The 26,952-nt window shown below is 45.0% G+C and overlaps 1 protein-coding gene across 1 annotated transcript in view; it reads right to left on the bottom strand.

Annotated features, from left to right (window-relative positions):
* Positions 1–18,915, bottom strand: part of LOC129695930 (uncharacterized) — a 154,488-nt gene extending 135,573 nt beyond the window's left edge. Inside the window, exon 1 of the mRNA XM_055633409.1 lies at positions 18,809–18,915. The gene's annotated coding sequence lies outside the window, so the exon portion shown is untranslated. The remainder of the gene's footprint in view (positions 1–18,808) is intronic.
* Positions 18,916–26,952: the final 8,037 nt, after the last annotated feature.

Here is a 26,952-nt window from a genome sequence, read left to right as displayed (position 1 = left end):
ACATGGTGAAACCAAAATGTATAAAAATGGTCTTTATTCAAATCTGACCATGTGATTTTTTTTCTATTACAAATCTCAAATTGTGGAGTACAGAGGCAATTAAATAAATGATGGGTCTTTGTCCCAAACATTATGGAGGGAACTGTAAAAAGGGGACAATGCTAATCCTACTATTTTGCAACCCAGAAATCTGAATAAATTCAACAATTCTCAGAAAGGGAAGATATTTCCAACATATCATAGAAACACAGAAAATAGGTGCAGGAGTAGGCCATTCAGCCCTTCAAGCTAGGGGACTGATCATCCAAAATCAGTACCCCATTCCTGCTTTCCCCCCTCATATCCCTTGATTCCATTAGCCTTGAGAGCTAAATCTAACTTGCTTTTGATATTCTTTTTCACCAAAGTGGGTCCCTTTATTTGTTCTAAAAAAAGACCAAAGATGCGACCAGGGTGGTGCAGCGGTAGAGTTGCTGCCTTACAGCGCCAGAGACCCAGGTTCAATCCTAACTATGGGTGCTGTCTGTACGGAGTTTTACGTTCTTCCCATGACTGCGTGGGTTTCTTCGAGATCTCTGGTTTCCTCCCACACTCCAAAGACGCCCAGGTTTGTAGGTCAATTGGCTTGGTATAAATGGACATTGTCCCTAGTGTGTGTAGGATGGATAATGTTAGTGTGCGGGGATGGCTGGTCGGTGCGGACTCGGTGGGCCGAAGGGCCTGTTTCCGTGCTGTAACTCTAAACTAAATTCAAGGAGGGTAAGGTTTTCATCTCCACAAAAATGCTCCACTGCTGTTGACAAAAGTCAATGAAGAATTAATAAAGACACCAACACCTACTTTTCATTCCTCCTTGCGTATGCAAATTTTGTTTTGAGACTGGAAGGTAGACAATTTTGTCGGGGAAAATGATCAGTTTGATAGATTAAAAAGAATCCAAATGCAAAAGGAACAGAAGTCAAATGTATATCATTCTGGCAAAATCATTCCCTCAAATGACACCCGTGGTGAATTCTATTAACATTCTGCTTTAGTTTCTTTTTACTGCCGGTACTGGAAACATAAGTATTATTTTGAAATGTTCAATTACAACAAACAAAGCCAATTCCTTTACAGTCAATGTTTTTCAGGAACAGAACAGCGTTGCATTGAAGACAATATAAAAGCAGTCTATTATTCTGCCCAGCGGGTCATAATTTGTAGCAAAAATACATTACATGCAGTCTTTGCTGGGATATATATGTAGATAGCTGCATTTTGTAAATTTCCTTCTCATAGAGTGATACAGCGTGGAAACAGACCCCTCGGCCCAACTTGCCCACACAAACCAACATGTCCCACCTACACCAGTCCCACCTATACCAGTCCCACCTGCCTGTGTTTTGGCCCATATCCCTCCAAACCTGTCCTATCCATGGAAATGTTTCCTAACACGTTTCCTCTGGGATCCTTTGTAGCTTAGTTTAGTTTTGAGATACAGCGTGGTAACAGGCCCATCGGCACCCTGATCAGTGATCCCCGCACATCAACATAATCCAACGCAAACTAGCAACAATGTTTTTACATTTATACTCACCCAATTAACATACAAACCTGTACGTCTTTGGAGCATGGGATGACCAACAGTGGCTGCCTCACCAACAGTCTGTCTGTCCTTTCTTCTCTTTTGTTATTTTTAGTATGTGTTAAAAGTATGTTTTAGTGTTCCTTGGTTTGTTTTATGTGGGGGGAGGGGAGGGGGGGGGGGGGGGGGGGGGGGGGGGGGGGGACTTTTGTTTCAATCTCTTACCTTGATGTCATGCCATTATTTTCCGTATCATATCTCCGTCTCCACTGCGGCCTAACATGGTGGAGTTGGCGGCCTTTCCTGGAGACCGACGGGCGCTCCAAGCCACGGGAGTCTGCGGGACTTTAACATCGCGGAGCTTGCGATCCCTTTGCCGGGGATCGGAGCTCCAACCGCAGGGCCTGTGGACTTTAGCATCATGAAGCCCACGGTCTCCGGTGAGACAAGGCCGACTGGGGAGCTCCATGCCGCGGAGAGTTTCGACCGCCCCGACACGGGAGTTTCAACCGCCCCGACACGGGAGTTTCAACCGCCCCGACACGGGAGTTTCAACCGCCCCGACACGGGAGTTTCGACCGCCCCGACACGGGAGTTTCGACCGCCCCGACACGGGAGTTTCAACCGCCCCGACACGGGAGTTTCGACCGCCCCGGGAGTTTCGACCGCCCCGACACGGGAGTTTCAACCGCCCCGACACGGGAGTTTCAACCGCCCCAACACGGGTTTCGATCGCCCCGACTGCGGGGGCTTTGACCGCCCCGACCGCGAGAGAACAACGAGGAAGAAGATTGAACTTTATTGCCTTCCATCACAGTGAGGAATGTGGAATCCACTGTGGTGGATGTTTATGTTAACGTTTATGTGGGTGCGTGTCTTGTTGCTTTTCACTTAGTATGGTTGTATGGTAACTCCATTTTCACTGTACTTTAACTGGTACATGTGACAATAAAATGACCTTGAAACCTGACATCTCAGAGAAACTCTACGCAGGTCACAGGGAGAACGTACAAACTCCATACAGACCTCGCCCACAGTCAGGATCGAACTCTGGTCTATGGCGCTGTAAGGCAGCAGCTCTACCGCTGCGCCACCATCTTTGGACTCTGCGATATTATTGTCACTTCTATTTTGGGAGTCTAAGTTAGTGAAATTAATTAAAAAAGTTAAACACGAGCACAAATGTCTCTACTCCTCCAGTGACCCATTCCATCTTCTCTCCCTTCCTTGCCAGATATTCACCACCTACTATTCTAAATGATCTGTCTTCAGCAAGGATTCAACCCCCATACTGAATAGATATCTTGCGACCCAAGTCTCACCAGCTTCTTGTTTTCACCCAACAAACAGCTAACAATGGCCTGTTTCCTTTATCATTGTTATTTTTTTGCATATCTTTTATTCATTGTTCTTTATCTCTCTACATCAGGGGTCGGCAACCTACGGCCCCCGTAACCTGAAATGATCTGGCCCACAGGCGGATTTTTTCCCGTGCAGCGGCCGGGCTCTGGCCTGTACCGCAACCTGCGCAAAGCCGCCAGGCACGGCCGTGCACCTTCTGTGAACACGTTTAAGAAAGAACTGCAGATGCTGAAAAAAACTGAAGCTAGACAAAAATGCTGGAGAAACTCAGTGGGTGAGACATGCAAGGATTGCATGAGGCTACCTCACCAGCCGGGTTTCTCCAGCATTTTTGTCTACCTTCTGTGAACACGTATTTTTGATGCCTGCCATCCGGGGCGGGATCCACGTGTACACGTGATAGATGTGGCCCGCTAACCGCTCAGACATGCGTTCTGGTCCCAATGCAGAACAAGGTTGCCAACCCCCGATCTACATCATCGTCTATATCTCTCGTTTCCCTGATCCATAACCAGTCAGAAGAAGGGTCTTGACCTGAAACGTCACCCATTCCTTATCTCCAGAGATGCTGAGAAACTCCAACTTTTTGTGTCCATCTTCGGTTTAAACCAGCATCTGCAGTTCCATTCAGTATCCTGCCCCATGAAATACTTTCAGCAGTGAGGCTTCAGTTACACTAAGGCTACTTTAGGCCATATCATTGACCATGGCACTGTGCAGCACAGGAAACCCAAGGGGTAACCTTTTCACACAAAGAGTAGTAGGTGTATGGAACGAGCTGCCGGAGGAGGTAGTTGAGGCAACGTTTAAGAAACAATTAGACAAGGATAGGACAGGTTTAGAGGGATATGAGCAAAATGCAGGCAGGCAGGACCAGTGTAGATGAGACATGTTGGCTGGTGTGGGCAAGTTGGGCCGAAGGGCATGTTTTCACGCTGTAAGACTCGATAACAAACAAAATAACTAATCAGTACGACAAAAACGGAAATAATTCTTTCAATAATGCTATGAAAGATGGTAATCATTTGGGAGCTCACGGGTCCCTGGTGGGAGACCGCTTTTCGGTGCTCCCATAATGGAAACTTCTCCCACCCGAGTTGCAGGGTTGAAAACGACCCCGGAGCGGGGCCTTACATCGCCCGGCGCGGCTTTAACAGCCGCAGGACTTACCATCGCCCGCCGGGGGCTCCAACATTAAGACCCAGAGCAGGGCCTCACATCGCCAGCGTGGCATTAACAGCCGCAGGACTTGTCATCACCTGCCGGGGGCTTTAACATCGGGAGAAGAATAAGGAACAGGGGAGAGACAAGACTTTGCCTTCCATCACAGTGAGGAGGTGTTTCGAGATTCACTGTAATGGATGTTTATGTAAATTGTGTTTATTGTGTCTTGGTTTTTTTTTCTTGTTTGTATGAGTGCAGAAATGTAATCTCGTTTGAACTTGGGTTCAAATGACATAATAAAAATAAATTCAAATTCAAATAAATTACAGAGCACTGATCAGTTAGTTATAGATTACACAACAAACAGATGAAACGCTCTGCAGCCTAATTGTAGCATATCTGCATCATCCATAACAGCATGTCCCAGATCAGATCACTAACATAAATTTTACTTCGGAGTCACGTGAGTGACTACGTGAAGAACCCGCTCAGCACGCATGCGCGGCATTACGTTTCAGCAGGCAACAGCGGCAGGCGGGAGTTAGGCACTCCCGCTACAACCCTGAAAGAGAGTGGTGAATCTCTGGAATTCTCTGCCACAGAGGGTAGTTGAGGCCAGTTCATTGGCTATATTTAAGAGGGAGTTAGATGCGGCCCTTGTGGCTAAGGGGATCAGAGGGGTATGGACAGAAGGCAGGTACAGGATACCGAGTTGGATGATCAGCCATGATCATATTGAATGGCGGTGCAGGCTCGACGGGCCGAATGGCCTACTCCTGCACCTCATTTCTATGAAGCTTTAGGTAAGTCTTACCTTCGGGTTAACAGCGACTCGCGTCTGTTTGTTGCTCCAGGTGGAGCAAAGCAGCAGAAGAAAGCGGCCCCGTTGGACTGCGGGTAAGGAGTGTTCCGTTTGTGGAAGGAACAGAGAGACGCCACTAGGACCGCACACGCTGCGGCCCACAGACAGGGAGCTGCGCCGCTGCCAGTCCAGGCGCAAGCGGCCCCCGTTGGACTGCAGGGAAGGAGTGTTCCGTTCGCGGAAGGGGGAGAGACGCCACCAGGACCGCACACGCTGCGGTCCACGGACAGGGAGCTGTGCCGGGTTCCAGTCCAGGCGCAAGCGGCCCCCGTTGGACTCTGGGGAAGGAGTATTTTCCGTTTCGCGGAAGGGGGAGAAGACGCCACCAGGACCGCACACGCTGCGGTCCACAGACAGGGAGCTGTGCCGGGTTCCAGTCCAGAGAACAACGGGAGTCAGGCGCTCCCGCTACAGTTTAAAAACGGACCATCAGGTAAGTCTACTCTGAGGTCGGTTTAACTGGCAAAGGAGAGTTCTTTGCTTGTTCCAACAGCCAAGAAAAAACAGAACAAGATTCTCCAAGAAACGTGTCCCCAGCTCGGCTCCAGCAGACAGGCGTCTCATCACAGGGGGACAGAGGGCGGTAGGACCGCCAACCCGGCGCTCCGCCATCCCCGACACCGAGCCGAGCCCAGTTCCACTAGCGCCTGAGCAGCGGACTGGATGTCAACAATCCGGCCGGTGGTATCCGATTGGCCGAACGGGGACGTCTCACCGCCCGTTTAGGGCAGAGACAGCCGCCTGAGCCGCATGGAGCGGCTCGTGGAGCATAAGCTCCAGCGAGACTTGCTTATGGGGAGCAGTTTCGCAGAGGGAGTTCAGGCACTCCCTCCACAGTGCCTCATGCACTGGCCATTGCTTCCTCCTCATTCGAGGACAGCTTTGGCGACCAGGGCTGGGCTGGTCAAGAAGAGGGGCACTGGCTGAACAACATCGAGAGTATGCTTGAGGTACAGGAACAGGAAGAGCTGCAGGGTGTGGCCGCTATGTGGTTTCACCACGAGCGAAATGGCTTCAGTTTCAACTGATGGCCAGCCTACTACCTGTCTTTCCAAAAAACCTCTCCAAGACAGGTAGCCATGAGGCGTTGGTTTTATCACGCCTCCCCTAAATTGCATTTACTCAAAGTGCCCGCCATTATTGGGGGATACATTGAGCAGCGCATTTAACCTAAATATTTTAAAAATGCATTTGATACCTGACGTCAGCTATCATGTTCACCTGCTCATTCCAGAAGGGCAGGGTAGTATGGCAAAACACCTGACCCTACTGTTCAACAGTATACCCCATAACTTCTCAAGTGAAGTCACAAACCTGCCCTCAATCTATGAAATTAACAGGACTATGAGAACGCCGACCTCACAAGCATAGAACCTGCTACCTGGCATTTACCAAACCAGTCCTAAAAAACTGGACGAAGTGTTCAAACTATTCGGCACAAGAGGGCAGAGTCTGGAATGAGCACCACACTGAAGACCAGACAGCAGTACCTCTCTGCGTCCACCAGGGGCGTCTACCTCATTGTACTGGTGAAAGCTCGGGACCTGCATGCCAAACCCGTAGCATTTTAGGCCACGGCCCAGAGCAGGCCCCAGGGAAAATGTGCCACCCCCCAACAAACATCGTCCCTACAAGAACAAGGAACCAGAAACCGAAGAAAACAACAATGAAGACAGATAAGTATGGTTCCTACCGTCACATAAAGGTGAAGGGTTGTACTAACAAGGGGTGGGTGAATCATGCCTGGTTAGGAAGCTATCACTCTTGGTAGTTATATACCAAAAAATAGGAATAAAATTAATATCTTGCCACCAATTCAGCAAGCACCCCAAGGGGTCTACCCTCCCACGACGGTGAATGTCGCACCATCATTGATAAACCACTTGAGTATTTCACCAGGTATACCCATTCATGGGATTTGTAACTACTACCATGGATCCAAGGATAATTTATGGTAGACATCGACCTTGAAGATGCATACTATTCAGTACCTTCTCATATAAGTTTCGCATATACCGCAATTACCTGGATGGAGTAACCATGATGAGCATTGCGGCATTTAAGTCAAAGCTATCCAGAATCAACCAGCCCTGACACTTAAGAAACATTCCGTCATGGCATGTCTATATATTAACGACACACTATCCTTGGATACAGCTTTAGCTGCATTAGCTACTAACTTATTTAGCGGGCACTGCCATATATCCAGATATTTACGTTGACTATCCACAACTTTGTCATCTGGTATTCATTAAGACTATCAGTTATGGTAACATTAACCACCAATCAACTACGTGGCAAGGTTATTGGGATAGTAGCAGCATTACCAGCTACTGAACATTGTACCTTTCCTATGAGCTGAGATACTAGTGTTCAAAACTATCTCCATACCTGTAATATGGGGGCAAATGGACTAATCTGGAGTGTTATCATGGAATTTATCGGCAGGAAGGATTATGGTTGTACACTTCCACCTGTTTTGAGTAACATCTTATGTGTCCGGATGTGTTACTGAGCTTGTAATACTTAGTGCCAATGTGAATTGACTTAAACGTGTTATATATTAACTTACTTAATTCTAGTGAAGCATTTGCTCAGTAATCCACCAAATTTGCATGTTCATTTATAAGTCAACAACATCACAGTGGTGGCATATACCAAACCACTTGGGCGGAGAACATCGATATTAGGTGACAATTTATTAACAATTGGTAACCGTATGTCGTCAAACATGTTTGACCATCAGTAACTCACCTATCAGGTGAGCTAAATACTGTAAACATACATTTAAACCAAAAATATTTGCTGAAATTACTAAGCAATATGGACACCAGATATCGATTCCTTATATCCAATTAAATCACCACGTACTAACTTACGTCACATGAAACCGATTTCAAGGCAGCGGCAATGGAGACATTCCCTATTGAGGGGAGGGGGGAATCTAATCTCTAAATTCTCCTTTCCTTCTACCTCTTCAATAGGTACTACGGCTTCATCAGTCGGGTACTATGCAAATTACAGTGGACCAAGTCCACAGGCATGGTTCCCAGTGATCCTCGATATGGTCATTAAAAGAATTGCAGAATTGGGAAGATCACTGCTGTGTTTGGATCAGCAGCGCTATCAACCTGATGACAGCATTCCGTTGCATATCCTAAGGAATACCTGAGGAGCATCAAGAAATGGGACACTGTTTTTCCAAAACAGCAATTACACATTCAACTACAACAAAACTGTACTGGAGCTCCTGGCAGGTCTTCACCACAATGAAGGAAATGTTCTGTCAGCCTACTCAACTTGGGTACCGCTCACTGGTGATCAGATACAGGAGAGGTATATTCAATCCATTCCCCAGAAATAGGTACACCCAAATTGGGATGTCAGTGAAATCCTGACGTACCTTAGGGGATAATCACCAGCCAGGTCACTCACCCTGGAACAGCCTACCCTGAAGATGGACATGCTGGTGGCCTTACCTCAACATAAAGAGCCAGTTCTCCCATCTACTGTGATTGGACAACATGGTTATAACACCAGATAGTGTCACATTCCCATTCAAGGGTTGGCCAAACAGAACAGACCAGGAACATCAGGTCCAGTCATGAAATTCCGGGCAAACCCACCTGAACCACGTTTTATGTGTCATGACCCACTCAGAGATCTACATCGACACAATAAGGAATACCGAGGGAGAGGAAAAAGCCTTATGGGTCAGCCACAATAAACCTCTTGGTCGGGTGACGAGCTAAACTATCTCTAGTGGCTCAAGCAGGTACTGGGAGTTGCTGGAGTAAATACTAACGTGTATAAATCTTATTCCACCAGGACAGCTTCCACGTCAGTAACTAAGAGGATGGACGAGCCTATGGACCACATCCTGGCTACAGCAGGGTGGTCTAGGGAGTATACGTTCCAAACTTTTATAACAAACCACTGACAGAACCTGTATCGTTTGCAGAAAAATAATCTGCAAAAAATATATAATTTAAGCCCGGGGGAGCAATTGGTCTTGTTGTTGTTAATAACACCATTATTGTTTTTACAAACAGATTCATGGTTGATTACGATAACATACTTCCTTCCTCGAATGACTTCGGCAGCGAGTGAAGTATGAACTGTTACACGGTTTGAAATCACAGAGCTTTGAAATCTTCACGTAGTCACTCACGTGACTCCGAAGCAAAATAGTAAGATTAAACGAGAACTTACCAGTTTGAAGTTTGATCTGTATTTTATGAGGAGTTACGATGAGGGATTACATGAAGGACCCGCTCAGTACGCATGCGCTCCATACTTCAAAGCAGCGGTGTGGAATCACAGATAGACACAGTTATTGAAATAAACATAGTAAGACAAGGAGACATCAGTTTATTTCAATAACTGTGTCTATCTGTGATTCCACACCGCTGTTTGAAGTATGCCGCGCTTGCGTGCTGAGCGGGCTCTTCACATAATCCCTCATCGTAACTCCTCATAAAATACAGATCGAACTTCAAACTGGTAAGTTCTCGTTTAATCTTACTATTCTACATCATTCACAACTACATTCAACCACAAGCAGTAAATGAATGAGCTAACTCGGTTTCCTTTCGAGATACATACAAGGCAATCTCCCAATAATCTGACAGACCACATCAGACAAAAAGTAGATGATAGCACTGGATGTGGCAAAGGCCATACTACCACACAACATCCTAACTGGTTAGATACTGGCCTGGAAGACCTCCAAACAAGAACTAGCAAAACTATTTCAGTAGTTACAACATTATCAACAATGTGAAAAAATGCCTAAAACTGCGCTTGTTACAAAAAAATTCAGATATATTAAATCTGCCTGTTTAGTTACATTTAGAGATACAGCACAGAAACAGGCCCTTCAACCCACAGAGTCCGCGCTAACCAGCGATCCTCCCCCCCGCACATTAACACTACCCTACATAGATTAGGGAAATTGATCATTATACCAAGCCAATTAACGTAAAAACCTCCACATCTCTGGAGTGTGGGAGGAAACCAAAGACCTCAGAGAACCAGAACCTGAACCACAGGGACCACAGTTGAAGAATAAGGAGTAAGCCATTTAGAATGGAGACGGGGAAACACTTTTTCTCACAGAGTGGCCAGTCTGTGGAATTCTCTGCCTCAGAGAGAGCTAGATAGGGCTCTTAAAGATAGCAGAGTCGGGGATATGGGGAGAAGGCAGGAACGGGGTACTGATTGTGGATGATCAGCCATGAGCACATTGAATGGCGGTGCTGGCTCAAATGGGCCGAATGGCCTCCTCCTGCACCTATTGTCTATAATCCACGTGGTCACGGGGAGAAAGTACAAACTCCGCACAGACAGCACCCGTAGTCAGGATCTAACCCAGGTCTCCAGCGCTGCAAGCGATGCAAGGCAGCAAATCTACCACTGCACCACCGTGCCTGTTGTTGAGTAAACAACAGCGGGGGCTAATAATTAGTAAATAGGGAATGTGGATTATGCTAATGTGGTGCCAGGAAACCGCAGACAAAACCTTACAAGAATTTAATTGATTATGTGTACACCCATCATTGTATCAGAAATGTTTATCCACTGTTAACAAATTTATACTTGTGGAAATGATCTCATTCTGTTTGTCCCTCAATCTTTCTGAGTTTCATTCTGTAATTAAGACCTCATTTTTATTGTTAATCAAGTTTCCTTGTAATCTTGTCATCTGAGAATATTAAAAAATGTACCAAGGTCACACTTGACAGGTCAGCTTTGGCTGTCCTCTTGCGTGTCAGTTTATATAAATCGCCCGTTATAGCAAACACCAACATCGCATGCCCGGTCCATTTTGCTCCTACAATTGGCGTATTCGGCAGGATACCCCACAAGGTCGCAATAGACTATGACTATGCTGGTTGGGCGAGTATGTTTGAGATACCACCCTGTAGGTTAGGGGATGATGCCTTAGTCAACAGCAACCGTAAGCTGCGGTAAAAAGAGACCTTGGAGCGTGAAGGTTTGGTGTTGGCGAACCTGGGTAGGCGGCGCGGCTCTGGCCAGCAGCGGCCTCTGCAGTCTGTCCGCGTTTTTATTATTTTCTGTCTGTGTTTTTATGTAGTTTTTGTTATTTTTTGTTGGGGTGTGTGTGTGGGGGGGGGGGGGGGTGGGGGGGGGGGGGGGGGGAACTTTTTAAATCTCTCCCTGCACTGGAGACCCGACCTTTTTCTCTCGTCGGGTTTCCGTTGTCGTTGAGGCCGCAACGAGGAGCGGCCTCCAACAGGAAGAAGCCGGGGACTCTGGTGCTACTCACCGTCGCCGTCGCGGGGCTGGCCGAGTCCGGAGCGGTTGGAGCGGTGGTGGAGCGCTGCTGCTGCTGCTGCTGCTGCTGCTGCTGAGTCGGAGGCTGCTGCTTAGTCGGAGGCTGCTGCTGCGGGTCTGCGGACAGCGGCGCCGGGAGCCCGCGGATCCCTGGAGAGAGACCGCTTTTCGGGGCTCCTGCAACGGCGAATTCTCCCGCCCGAGTTGCGGGGTCGAAGAGCTCCTGGAGCGGGGCCTAACACCATTGCCCCGCGCGGCTGGAACGGCCGCGGGACTTTACGAGCGCACACCGGGGGCTCCAACATCAAGACCCGGTGTGCGACCTCGCACCACCCGGCGTGGCTTCAATGGCCGCGGGACAATCGCCATCGCCAGCCGGGGGCTTTGACTTTGACTCTGACATCGGGGGGGGGGGGGGAGTGCAGTGGAGAGATAAGTTTTTTTTGGCCTTCCATCACAGCTATGTGATGGATGTTTATGTAAAATGTAATTATGTTGTGTCTGGGGTCTATTTGTGTGTAATGTATGGCTGCAGAAACAGCATTTCGTTTGGACCTCTAGGGGTCCAAATGACAATTAAATTGACTCTTGACTCTTGGGGTGTCTGGGGGACTGACGGACGGGGTCGGGTGGTTACGGGTTACAATTGATTTGGGAAATTGATTAACAAATTAATTTTGAGACATAGGCTCAGGGAGCTGGGTTGGTAGACACTGTAAGGTAGGGCCATAGCCAAAAAATAGGAAACCAGTGAAGTAGTATGGGAATCGGAAGGATCCCTCCAGGCACGTGCCATCAGGATAGGCAAGGTAGGCAGTGCCTGCCCTGAATAAAATTATAAAAAGGTAATTATTAAATATAAACAGTAAAGATTTCCAATTCATTTACTATTGGCAACTTAATGCACAAAATGACATGCATGATTTATTAAATGGTTTTATTTTCTTGATTTCATTTATCTCTTAGGTCAGGGTAATTCTCCCGTGCCTTTCATCCGCAGTACATGTATTACGCGGAAATATGACCAACTTACATGCCGTTGGACGCGGCATCAAGCCTTCACTTACAATAGACAATAAAGGCAGCTGAAATTCTGCCTTTGCACTGTGGACTGCGCACATGTGTGCTGCGCAAGGCTCTTGGCGGGTTTTTACAAACATAGATAGTCATTATCATAAGGGCCCCATAGCAGAAACATCCACATCGCGGGGCTGGAAACTGGAAGTGTCCTGAGCTAATTCTGCTACCACCATCATCTACTGCGACAAGTGATGGCTCCCACTGATTGTCATCGGAAGCTTGCGTCCTTTTCAGGACGGACGATGACAAGATGGAGACGAAAGAAGATTATCTTAAGAGTTTTTCTAAATATTCTTAAGAAAAATACCAAAATTATAAAAAATGGCAGACCAACGGCGGAACTTAAAGAACTTCAACAGCGCAAAGGAACAAAAATAATTAGAACATTTATAACAGCTTTGCACAATAAGAGTGGCTATGCAGTTGTATTTCAACAAATAGACTGTTTTGCTTCCCATGCACGAGAGATCTGCTGTGCATTATGAAAGCCAAATAGCATTGAAGACATTTGGGTCTGCACGGATCAACTTGCTCATGGATAAGCAGAAGAAAATTAGTATTGATATTCACAATGAAAAAGTTAAGGAGAACAGAGAGATACTAAAAAAGTTAATATGTGCTACTTGCTTTTTGATCAAACAAGAACTTGCTTTTCACGGTGATAATGAAAAAAAAGAATCTCTAAATTGTGGAAACTATATTGTTACTGAAATATACAGCAACATTTGCTGGAAAATTGGCATTTACAGAATTCATCGTTTTTTCTGGCATTTCTAACAAGATACAAAATGACGATTGAAGCAGTAGGCACAGTTGTAGAAAATAATATTAAAGAAGTGATCGCAAAAGCCCCATTCATTGCCATAGAAGTGGATGAATCCACTGATTTTTCAAATACAGCTCAGCTACTGTATTACGGTATATATTGGACTGAAATTAAACAAGTGTTCATAGGCTTTGACAAACATAAGGACAGAACTGCTACTAGTGTAACAGAATGCATATTCAATATTTTAGACAAATATACTTGTGCTGAGATATTTGTAGCACAGACATACGATGGAGCAATGGGAATGGCACCAAACTTAAATGGTGTTCAAGCTAAAGTAAGAGAAAAAGCACCATCAGCTTTATTTACCCACTGCTATAGAAACAGAAACATAGACAATAGGTGCAGGAGTAGGCCATTCGGCCCTTCGAGCCTGCACCGTCATTCAATATGATCATGGCTGATCATCCAACTCAGTATCCTGTACCTGTCTTCTCTCCGTACCCCCTGATCCCTTTAGCCACAAGGGACACATCTAACTCCCTCTTAAATATAGCCGATGAACTGGCCTCAACTACCAAAGGTCAAAGGTATCAAAGGTATTTTATTGGTCACATTCATATACACTGAGGTGTAGTGAAGTGAAATGCTTTTTGCCATTTTGCAGCACACAAAAAAAGAATACAGACATAACACCAATGAGAGTCTTAAACACAAAGAACATCCCCCCCCACAATGGCGCCCACCATGAGGGAAGTCTGTGGCAGAGAATTCTCAGTCAGCTGAATTCATACAAGACCATTGACGCTCTTGCCTAATTTTTCAGTTATTCTACAAAACTAACACAATTTCTTGATGAAATAGTGCAGAAACGCATTCCAAAGGCCGCACCAACCAGATGGACTTCAAACTCAAAGCAAATCCAAACTATTTTGCAATATCATGGAGACAGCATTAACAGCAATCCTTTATTGTGGGTTCCTGAAACTTTGGTGAGGAGCAATGGGTTTTATGCTTGGCTAATGAAATATTCTATACTTTCTTCTCATGGTTTATTATGAAATTATCATTAAAACTGACACTCTCTACACCTTTTTGTAAACTAAAATGATAGATATTCCTTATTGCATTGAAAGAATCAATGAAACAATACATTTGTTTCAGGATCTGCACCAATATTTTGATGACATCCATGAAAAATTTGAAGAATATTGCAAAGAAAATGACCTGACTGAATCAAAATCTCATTCAAAACGTCCAATTAAAGAAGAGAGAGCATGAATATTTGATCTAATATTGGACGATATATTGAAGCAAATGGAAGCAAGATACAGGGACTTCAAAAATTTACATTTCATTTCCTTAATTGATGGAAAACAAGTTTCAAAAATGTGCTTGTCAAATTGATCAGGAGGCAATAAAAAGTTCAGAAAGAAACTACGGTAATTTCTTTGATGTCATAAGACTGAAAGCGCATCTAGCTGAAATTTACAAGGCACAAGTGTTTCAGGATATATCTTTAAAGATTTACTTGTTTTTATATTTCAAAATGGACTGGAGCAAATGTTCCCTGAAGCCGTGAAGCTGCTACAATTAATGTTAATAATTCCTGCTACAACAGTTTCTGTTGAGAGATCATTTTCAGCTTTGGAAAGAATTAAAAGCTTCACCAGGAATAGAATGTCCAATGAAAGGCTTTCATCACTTGCTTTGATTTCAATTGAAACGGAAAGATTTACTCAGATGGAGCAAAGTCCCACTGCTAATTTCTATAAAAAAGTTATGGATATTTTTGCTGCAAGCAAAGAGAGAAGTGGGGAGTTTGTGTACAAATAAAGTGGTAAGTACATTTCTCAGCTATATGTTTTTAAATATTTTATTAAGAGATAAGGCTTTTGAAGACAAATTACTTTATAAAAGTCGACTGGCTGCCTATCGGAGAGGAGAACAATCTGCGCATACGCGGTTTTTAAGAGTCGACTTTCTGCCTACCCCGAGTAATTACTCACGGCATGTGCCTGGACCCTTCATTCAGACAGTAGCACACCATAACCATACAGAAAATATAATTACCCTGTGAAAAGGATAACGGTTCATGAGAATGGGGCCAAAGTAGACCAAATGGAGCTGAAAAGACTACAAAACGTAGTAGGGGTTGGACAGGGGTTGGACAAGCTAGATGCAGGAAGATTGTTCCCGGTGTTGGGGAAGCCCAGAGCAAGGGGTCACAGTTTAAGGATAAGGGGGAAATCTTTTAGGACCGAGATGAGAAAAACATTTTTCACACAGAGAGTGGTGAATCTCTGGAATTCTCTGCCACAGAAGGTAGTTGAGGCCAGTTCATTGGCTATATTCAAGAGGGAGTTAGATGTGGCCCTTGTGGCTAAGGGGATCAGGGGGTATGGAGAGAAGGCAGGTACAGGATACTGAGTTGGATGATCTGCCATGATCATATTGAATGGCGGTGCAGGCTCGAAGAGCCGAATGGCCTACTCCTGCAGCTATTTTCTATGTTTCTATGTAAACACTGCCCAGTCCATCATCGGCTCTGACCTCCCTTCCATCGAGGGAATCTATCGCAGTCGCTGCCTCAAAAAGGCTGGCAGTATCATCAAGGACCCACACCATGCTGGCCACACACTCATCAGGTAGAAGGTACAGGTGCCTGAGGACTGCAACGACCAGGTTCAGGAATAGCTACTTCCCCACAGCCATCAGGCTATTAAACCTGGCTCGGACAAAACTTGGCTCAGAACATTAATAGCCCATTATCTGTATATTTGCACTTTATCAGTTGATTTATTCATGTGTGTATATATTTATATATAATGGTATATGGACACATTGATCTGTTCTGTAGTCATGCCTGCTATGTTCTGTTGTGCCGAGGCAAAGCAAGAATTTCATTGTCCTATCAGAGTTTATCATGACTACAAACTCACTTGAATCTTGAAGTTGCTCTGGAGACCCCTCCTTGGACAGTATGGGGAATTGGGGTTTGAATGTACAAATCCATCCCTGGATCCAAATTATCTCTCATATTATTGTTGTTGTACAGCTGATTATTTTAATGACTTATTATTTCAGTGTGTGTACTAGGACGGCAGGTAAAGTGTTGGCATTACTCCAGCATATCGTGTCTTTTTTTTGGAAACCAGCATCTGCATTTCGTTGCATCTTCAGAAATATGGATGATTGCTAGCGATTCCACAAATTTGTAACTCTTTAGCAAGTTAATGTCAGCTCTACCTCTTGACAGCATTTGCATCTGGGGCTAATAAAAGGCAATTATATCAATACCACTAAAGTACCAAGTAGTCATGATGTGGTGAATACAGAACCAGATCACAGGCTGAGCTCGGGACATGTCCACAAATCACAAGTCAAAGTCCAACAGCTGAAAACAGCCCATTTAGCTCAGTGTGTCTGAGCCAACTAGCAAACATCCATCTACAGCAATTACACAATTGGCCCATTAAATCTATACCAGGTCTCAGGGCACTCCCATCTCACACTCAACTGTGAGGCAGCAGTGTCTAAAAATCCCTCCACACCATTGCAACAAAGCAGCCTCTTGAATGGCTTCCTGCCTGCTACCTAAAGGGCCTGTCCCACTTGGCGATTTTTTTTTCAGCGACTGCCAGCATTGTTGATTGACGTATTTACGTGCGGCGTTTCCTCAAGTGTGGCAACTGTCGCCGCTGGATTTTGAAATGTCCAAAATCATTCGGAGACCCTGATACGTCAGTCAATGTCGCCGGTAGTTGCCGAAAAAAATCGCCAAGTGGGACAGGCTTTAAAACGTTCATTCTGACGACCTTCCATCACAGTGAGGAGGTGTAGGAGATTCACTGTGATGGATGTTTGTGTAAACTGTGTTAAGTGTGGGTCTTGGGGTTTTTTGTAATGTTAAGGCTGCGGAAAATGCAATTTCGTTCAAACCAAGCTGTTTGAATGACAATAAAAGGTATTCTATTCTATTCTATTCCATCCGCCACCAGTATAGTTGTTGCAGATTGTAAAATACACAGTTACAAAAGGTGCAAAAACTCCAACTGCTCTTCAAGGGCACCCAACAAGTGTATCTCGAATCTGCAGCCTCTAATCCCAGGAAGAAAAAAGGATAGCAAGCAATGAAAATCCCACTGTCTTTGTGGTCCTCGCCACATCATATACAATCCTGACATGAAACAACAACAGTTTCTTCATTACAATCAGGTCTAAATCCTGGAATACTATAGGTACTATAACATTGAGCAAGTATTGTCACGTTAAAGACAATAACAGTTCAGCTCACTGTCATTATCAAGGGTAATTAATTAATGCTAGCCTTGACCGTGACACCCACAATCTAAAAATAATATCAGCATTTAAAAAACAACTTCTGCAAGATGATTATTTTTAACTATTGATGTTTAGCAAAATATAATTCATGCTGAGTGCGCAGCCCTTGGTGGGAAACTACATTTTACAATGTGCATTCCTTTCCCAATTTAAATATAAAATGTCACACAGGTGCAGGAGTAACTCAGTGGGTCAGGTAAGCATCTGGAGAACATTGATAGGTGATGTTTCAGATCGGGACCCTTCAATGGGCCAGAAGTGTCTCGACCCAAATCGTCACCTATCCATGTTCTCCATAGATGCTTCCTGACCCGCTGACTTACCTCAGCACTGTGCCTTTTGTTGCAAAAAAGCATCTACAGTTCCTTGTTTTTCTAATTTAAATAGACTATGGTTATACTATAGTTTGCCCAGCAGCGTAGATTATTGAGGTATTCAACATCAAAAGTTGCATCCAGCGTATCATCCATACAAGAATGTTGAGATCTACAAATCCTGTTCTAGACACCATCCAAAATCCAGCAGATGACACATCTGATGGTCTCTCATGCATTTCTTCAAGACCAAGTGGTACAACAAAGAAACAACCTGTAAAGGGTACTTCCATTGTATTCATACATTTGAAAGATTGGCAAGAAATTAATGAAATGTTGTTAAAAGAAGTTTCAAGCTACCAAACAAAACTAAATAGCAAAATGCAACGTTAAACAACCCAAATATGTTTTTCAACAAATTAGTTCCCTTTATGATTATTTGGTTCTGCAGATCCTCCAAATTCAAGTGCACACAAACAGCAAAATCTGACTGCTTGAAAAAATGTCAAAGTTTTAAAAGAAATATATGGACGTCTGCTTCACAGTCGCTTGTAGAATGTAAACTATGAGCACCAACAAAATCTCTGGGCAAAAAACACCCAAAGTGTTGGAGTAACTCGGCGGGTTAGTCTTGAGCATCTGTGGGGAACATGGATTGGAATCTACTTGAGATGTTGCCTGACTTGTAGAGTTACTCCAGCATTTGATGGGGGGGGGGGGGGGGGGGGGGGGTTGCTCAAGATTTCAGTATCTGCAGTTCCTCATGTCTAAACCATCTCTGGGGTTCACACTGGGCTGGAATAACGCGGCGCCCCCACCTGCCCCCCCACCCTGCTCCCTCCACCAACCCTACAGTGGGTGAACAAGCCGCCCTGAATGTGGGCGGGACATTCCCCCCAACTCAGCAACTTAAATGCAACCTTGGCGATGATCTGCATTTCACACGAGAATGCAGAGTTAAATGGTCGTTGCTAAAGGCTGAGTGTTGCCCGGGGTCTATTGCCGGACTTGTCATAGAGAGGGGTAATGAACCAAGCCCGGGCCACACTCACCTTCCCGGCCCCGCTGTTGCTGTTGCTGTTGCTGCCGCTGCCACTGTTGCTGTTGCTGTTGCTGCTACTGTTGCTGTTGCTGTTGCTGCCGCTGCTACTGTTGCTGTTGCTGTTGCTGCCGCTGCTACTGTTGCTGCCGCTGCTACTGTTGCTGTTGCTGTTGCTGCAACTGCTACACACACCACGGTCACGGTCACGGTCACGGTCACGGTCACGGTCACGGTCACGGTCACGGCCCAGCACAGCACAGCACCCGGCAGCGCTCTGTCATCACGGCAACGCTGCTCCTCCCCTTCCCTCCAAACAAAACAAACTTAAAGCCCGCGAGGTTTAACAACAAAGTGTGAATCCCCAGCATCAACAATTAGTAAATTCACTGGAATTTAGAAGGATGATATCTTACAAAAACATATAAAACACTTAAAGGATTGAACAGGCTAGAGGCAGGAAAAATGTTCCACATGTTGGGAGAGTCCAGAACCAGGGGTCACAGTTTAAGAATAAGGGGGAGGCCATTTAGGACTGAGATGAGGAAAAACCTGTTCACCCAGAGAGTTGTGAATCTGAATTTCTCTGCCACAGAAGGCAGTGGAGGCTAATTCACTGGGTGTTTTTGAGAGAGTTCGATTTAGCTCTTAGGGCTAAAGGAATCAAGGGATATGGGGGAAAATCAGGAACGAGGTACTGATTTTAGATGATCAGCCATGATCATATTGAATGGTGGTGCTGGCTCAAAGGGCCGAATGGCCTACTCCTGTACCTATCTTTCAATGTTTCTCTGTATAGTATTGTTTTTTTTATTGTCAATAGATGTGACGAGTTTGGTTTTTGCTGTGTAAGTTAGTGGAAAATTACAGCGTTGAGTGGGAAAATACTGGGTTCTGTTGCAGCTGTGATAACGAAGGTAGTCTCTCATTTTGAGGAACCTGACTGTTTGTGATAACATAGAAACATAGAAACATAGAAATTGGGTGCAGGAGTAGGCCATTCGGATCATGGCTGATCATCCAACTCAGTATCCCGTACCTGCCTTCTCTCCATACCCCCTGATCCCCTTAGCCACAAGGGCCACATCTAACTCCCTCTTAAATATAGCCAATGAACTGGCCTCAACTACCCTCTGTGGCAGAGAGTTCCAGAGATTCACCACTCTCTGTGTGAAAAAAGTTCTTCTCATCTCAGTTTTAAAGGATTTCCCCCTTATCCTTAAGCTGTGACCCCTTGTCCTGGACTTCCCCAACATCGGGAACAATCTTCCTGCATCTAGCCTGTCCAACCCCTTAAGAATTTCGTAAGTTTCTATAAGATCCCCTCTCAATCTTCTAAATTCTAGAGAGTATAAACCAAGTCTATCCAGTCTTTCTTCATAAGACAGTCCTGACATCCCAGGAATCAGTCTGGTGAACCGTCTCTGCACTCCCTCTATGGCAATAATGTCCTTCCTCAGATTTGGAGACCAAAACTGTACGCAATACTCCAGGTGTGGTCTCACCAAGATCCTGTACAACTGCAGTAGAACCTCTCTGCTCCTATACTCAAATCCTTTTGCAATGAAAGCTAACATACCATTCGCTTTCTTTACTGCCTGCTGCACCTGCATGCCTACCTTCAATGACTGGTGTATCATGACACCCAGGTCTCGCTGCATCTCCCCCTTTCCCAATCGGCCACCATTTAGATAATAGTCTGCTTTCCTGTTTTTGCCACCAAAATGGATAACCTCACATTTATCCACATTATACTGCATCTGCCAAACACTTGCCCACTCACCCAGCCTATCCAAGTCACCTTGCAGTCTCCTAGCATCCTCCTCACAGCTAACACTGCCCCCCAGCTTAGTGTCATCCGCAAACTTGGAGATATTGCCTTCAATTCCCTCATCCAGATCATTAATATATATTGTAAATAGCTGGGGTCCCAGTACTGAGCCTTGGGGTACCCCACTAGTCACTGCCTGCCATTGTGAAAAGGACCCGTTTACTCCTACTCTTTGCTTCCTGTTTGCCAGCCAGTTCTCTATCCACATCAATACTGAACCCCCAATGCCTTGTGCTTTAAGTTTGTATACTAATTTCTTATGTGGGACCTTGTCGAAAGCCTTCTGGAAGTCCAGATACACCACATCCACTGGTTCTCCCCTATCCACGCTACTAGTTACATCCTCGAAAAATTCTATAAGATTCGTCAGACATGATTTACCTTTCATAAATCCATGCTGACTTTGTCCAATGATTTCACCACTTTCCAAATGTGCTGCTATCCCATCTTTAATAACTGACTCTAGCAGTTTCCCCACTACCGATGTTAGACTAACTGGTCTGTAATTCCCCATTTTCTCTCTCCCTCCCTTCTTAAAAAGTGGGGTTACGTTTGCTACTCGCCAATCTTCAGGAACTACTCCAGAATCTAAAGAGTTTTGAAAGATTATTACTAATGCATCCACTATTTCTGGAGCTACTTCCTTAAGTACTCTGGGATGCAGCCTATCTGGCCCTGGGGATTTATCGGCCTTTAATCCATTCAATTTACCCAACACCACTTCCCGGCTAACCTGGATTTCACTCAATTCCTCCAACTCCTTTGACCCGCGGTCCCCTGCTATTTCCGGCAAATTATTTATGTCTTCCTTAGTGAAGACGGAACCAAAGTAGTTATTCAATTGGTCCGCCATATCCTTGTTACTCCAGCATTTTGTGTTTATCGTTGGTGTAAACCAGCATCCGCAGTTCCTTCCTAAATACATTGCACTTGGATAACATCATTTTCACAGATAATACCATCCCATATCTATAGCAAACAAAAGGATAGTAAAGGAAGTACATAAAAGAACAACCTAAAGGAAGGTCTGTAGAAGGATACTGACCTGAAACATCACCTATCCATTCCCTCCACAGATGCTGCCTGACCTGCTAAGTTCCTCCAGCACTTTGTGTTGTGCACAAGAACAATGTAAGTTGATCAAAGAGATGTCGACAACTTCAAAAACAGTTGAACATTATCTTAATCCAGAGTAGAGATGGTAGTGGATCTAAAACACTTGCACTACATTCTCTGCTCACACTGGAGTCACTGTTTCCTGCACCTCAGATCCAGCCATGGACATACATATGTCTGGACTATTCTGCCTCTGAGTTGCCGCAGCTGCTTCTCTCTGCTACATTTCAGTATTAGCCAAGCAACCAAAGGCTGAACATAAAGTTGCAGAGCTTCATCTCTGAATGTTTCCACTAGTGGGAGATTCTAGAACGAGAGATCATAGCCTCAGGATTAAAGGACGTTCTTTTAGGAAGGAGATGAGGCGAAATTTATTTGGTCAGTGGGTGGTGAATCTGTGGAATTCTTTGCCACAGAAGGCTGTGGAGGACAAGTCAGTGGATATTTTTAAGACAGAGATAGATAGATTCTTGATTAGTACGGGTGTCGGAGGAAAAGGAGGTGGGGTAGCGTTGCTAGTTTGAGAGGAGATTAACGCAATAGAAAGGAAGGACATTAGCTTGGAGGATTTGGAATCGATATGGGTAGAGCTGCGAAACACTAAGGGGCAGACAACATTAGTGGGAGTTGCGTACAGGCCACCTAACAGTAGTAGTGGAGTTGGGGATGGCATCAAACATGAAATTAGAAATGCGTGCAACAAAGGTAAAACAGTTATAATGGGTGACTTCAATCTACATATAGATTGGGTGAATCAAATTGGCAGGGGTGCTGAGGAAGAGGATTTCTTGTAATGTATGCGGGATAGTTTTCTAAACCAACATGTAGAGGAACCAACGAGAGAGCAGGCTATTCTAGACTGGGTATTGAGTAATGAAGAAGGATTAGTTAGCAGTCTTGTTGTACGTGCCCCCTTGGGCAAGAGTGACCATAATATGGTTGTGTTCATCATTAGGATGGAAAGTGACATATTTACAAGGGTTCTGAAATTAAAGAAAGGTAACTTTGAGGGTATGAGATGTGAATTGGCCATGATTGACTGGCAATTAATTCTAAAAGGGTTGATGGTGGATATGCAATGGAAGGCATTTAAAGACTGCATGGATGAACTACAAAAATTGTTCATCCCTGTTTGGCAAAAGAATAAATCAGGGAAGGTAGAACAAGGGAAATCAGGGATAGTATCAAAGCAAAAGATGAAGCGTACAAATTAGCCAGAAAAAGCAGCATACCAGAGGACTGGGAGAAATTCAGAGACCAGCAGAGGAGGACAAAGGGCTTAATTAGGAAAGGGGAAATAGATTATGAAAGAAAACTGGCAGGGAACATAAAAACTGACTGCAAATGTTTTTATAGATATGTGAAGAGAAAGAGATTAGTTAAAACAAATGTAGGTCCCTTGCAGTCAGATACAGGGGAATTGATCATGGAGAACAAGGACATGGCGGATCAATTGAATAACTACTTTGGTTCCGCCTTCACTAAGGAAGACATAAATAATCTGCCGGAAATAGCAGGGGACCGCGTGTCAAAGGAGATGGAGGAACTGAGTGAAATCCAGGTTAGTTGGGAAGTGGTGTTGGGTAAATGGAATGGATTAAACTACGATAAATTCCCAGGGCCAGATAGGCTGCATCCCAGAGTACTTAAGGAAGTAGCTCCAGAAATAGTGGATGCATTTGTGATAATTTTTCAAAACTCTTTAGATTCTGGAGTAGTTCCTGAAGATTGGCGGGTAGCAAACGTAACCCCACTTTTTAAGAAGGGAGGGAGCGAGAAAAACGGGGAATTACAGACCAGTTAATTTAACATCGGTAGTGGGGAAACTGCTAGAGTCAGTTATTAAAGATGGGATAGCAGCACATTTGGAAAGTGGTGAAACCATTGGACAAAGTCAGCATGGATTTACGAAAGGTAAATCATGTCTGACGAATCTTATAGAATTTTTCGAGGATGTAACTAGTAGAGTGGATAGGGGAGAACCAGTGGATGTGTTGTATCTGGACTTTCAGCAGGCTTTCGACAAGGTCCCACATAAGAGATTAGTATACAAACTTAAAGCACACGGTATTGGGGGTTCAGTATTGATGAGGATAGAGAACTGGCTGGCAAACAGGAAGCAAAGAGTAGGAGTAAACGGGTCCTTTTCACAATGGCAGGCAGTGACTAGTGAGGTACTGCAAGGCTCAGTGCTGTGACTCCAGCTATTTACAATATATATTAATGATCTGGATGAGGGAATTGAAGGCAATATCTCCAAGTTTGCGGATGACACTAAGCTGGGGGGCAGTGTTAGCTGTGAGGAGGATGCTAGGAGACTGCAAGGTGACTTGGATAGGCTGGGTGAGTGGGCAAATGTTTGGCAGATGCAGTATAATATGGATAAATGTGAGGTTATCCACTTTGGTGGCAAAAACAGGAAAGCAGACTATTATCTAAATGGTGGCCAATTAGGAAAAGGGGAGATGCAACGAGACCTGGGTGTCATGGTACACCAGTCATTGAAAGTAGGCATGCAGGTGCAGCAGGCAGTGAAGAAAGCGAATGGTATGTTAGCATTCATAGCAAAAGGATTTGAGTATAGGAGCAGGGAGGTTCTACTGCAGTTGTACAGGGTCTTGGTGAGACCACACCTGGAGTATTGCGTACAGTTTTGGTCTCCAAATCTGAGGAAGGACATTATTGCCATAGAGGGAGTACAGAGATGGTTCACCAGACTGATTCCTGGGATGTCAGGACTTTCATATGAAGAAAGACTGGATAGACCCAGCTTATATTTAGGAGATTGAGGGGGAATCTTATAGAAACTTACAAAATTCTTAAGGGGTTGGACAGGCTAGATGCAGGAAGATTGTTCCCGATGTTGGGGAAGTCCAGGACAAGGGGTCACAGCTTAAGGATAAGGGGGAAATCCTTTAAGACCGAGATGAGAAAAACATTTTTCACACAGAGAGTGGTGAATCTCTGGAACTCTCTGCCACAGAGGGTAGTTGAGGCCAGTTCATTGGCTATATTTAAGAGGGAGTTAGATGTTGCTAAAGGGATCAGGGGGTATGGAGAGAAGGCAGGTACAGGATACTGAGTTGGATGATCAGCTATGATCATGTTGAATGGTGGTGCAGACTCGAAGGGCCGAATGGCCTACTCCTGCATCTATTTTCTATGTATCTAGGAGCAAGCAGTGTGAGCACGAGGATTGCAGGCTTACCCAAAGTACAGATATTCAGAGGCTGCAGTCATTTCCTTACATAGCCTACATAGGAAGCAGTGCTTGGCAACTGTATTTGGAAGATCCCCATGGTCTCTGCATAGAGAACACCACTCCTGCTGGCACTGTTCTTCATCAGTCTGCCCGTCTCCTTTTCAGCATCGGCATGTACGATCTCACTTACTTCCATCTTGCACCGATATTACATTCATTCCCCAGAGCCAAAAGTGTTGCTCACACGCTAAAATGTACCTTTAAAAGTTGGCAGCATAGCAAAGACGTGGGAGAAAAATTCTAATGAAGTCAAGATGTTTTTTGTAACCGTAGTTCAAAAAGTAAAGAAAGCTGCAGTTGCTGAAAGTGCATAAGGATTAGGGAGAATCAGCGGAGATAGAAACAGCTTTAAAGTTTCAGATTGACAATCCTTCATTAGTTTAGTTTAGAGATACAGCACGGAAACAGGCCCTTTGGCCCACTGAGTCCACACCGATCAGTGATGCCCATGCACTAACACACACACACACACACACACACAAGGGGCAATTTACAGTCTTTACTAAAGCCAATTAACCAACAAACCTGTACGTCTTTGGAGTGTGGGAGGGAACCAGAGCGCCCAGGAGGAAACCCACGTGGTCAAGGGGAGAACATACAAACTCCGTACAGTTGGCACCCATAGTCAGGATCGAACCCAGGTCTCTGGTGCTGTAAAGACAGCAACTCTGCCTCAAGCAAAACCAAGAAGTCAAAAGGTCCTAAGTTTCACAAAGCGGAGAGGGTGGAGAAAACTAATGGGCCTGTCCCACTTGGGCGATTTTTTAGGCGGCTGCCGGCGACTACGACAATGGAATTCACCTGGTCAGCACCTGCGACAACTTACGTCACCTGCGACAACCTACGACATCCTGGCAACATCCTGCGATAACTTACGACAGCACCTACGTCACGAGAAGACCAGCTACGACAAGTCCACGGTCGCTGCCTGTCACCAAAAAGCTTTGAAAATGTCAAAATCCAGCGGAGATCAGAAAAAAGCTCGAACTTCTTGGGCACCTGAGGAGACGACTCACGGCCATACAGGTGATACCCCGACGACCATGTGGTGACAGCCTAGTCACCGGCAGTTGCCTAAAAAATCACCTAAGTGGGACAGGCCCTTTAGGAAAAGCCAGTCTATGGGAGGAGACCGAGAGGGTGTGGAACATGTGGCAGTAGAGCTGGCTGAAGGAAGATGGTGATGGCAAATGATCCGTCTGGAAGAGATGCAAATAGAACACAAGGTATGAGGGCAGAAGAGAGAGAAAGCAAATAAAGCTGGAACACTGACAGTGCTCGAATGCTGAATGGAGTGAGAAGCCTGGATGTTCCCAACAAGACTAACATCATCCAACACTTTACATGTACTTTATAAACCATGCATCTACCACACAGAGGATTGTTCATGCACAAAGATAGTGCGAATCCTGTGGGTTGCATGGCGTCTACTGTAACCACACTGCAATGTATGATAGTCACAAGGGAAGGGAAAGAATAGTGGTAAAGATAGGGGCGTGAAATGAATTGTTCATGTGTACATTCAGACAATGTGTGCCTAACGCTGACATTACAGTGAAGATGCTGTAAATTACAGAGGATGATCTGATGACTGTAGATGCCTAGATTCTGCACTGTTCTTATCATAGCGGGGAGGAGAATGTGTAAGAACACACATGTTTGAAAGGAAATGGACAATAGCAGCCCTGTCAGATGAGGCATATTGGAAGCTCTGGTGTGATATGATATTATATCCCACCTCGTAGAAAGTTTCACTAACTTTCGCATCTCTGTCCTGATCTTCCACTTTAACCCATCGCAGCCTTTGCGTGTTTTTTATCTGCAGTTTCTCTGTAGTTTAATTTATAGCGCGGAAATAGGCCCTATGGCCCACGGAGGCCGTGCCGACCAGCAATCCCCGCACATTAACTATCTTCCATACACACGGGTCAATTTACAAATTTTACTA

Source organism: Leucoraja erinacea, chromosome 3 (assembly GCF_028641065.1).
Source record: "Leucoraja erinacea ecotype New England chromosome 3, Leri_hhj_1, whole genome shotgun sequence".
Classification (NCBI taxonomy): Eukaryota; Metazoa; Chordata; class Chondrichthyes; order Rajiformes; family Rajidae; genus Leucoraja; species Leucoraja erinaceus.
This window is presented reverse-complemented; position numbering and strand designations above follow the sequence as displayed.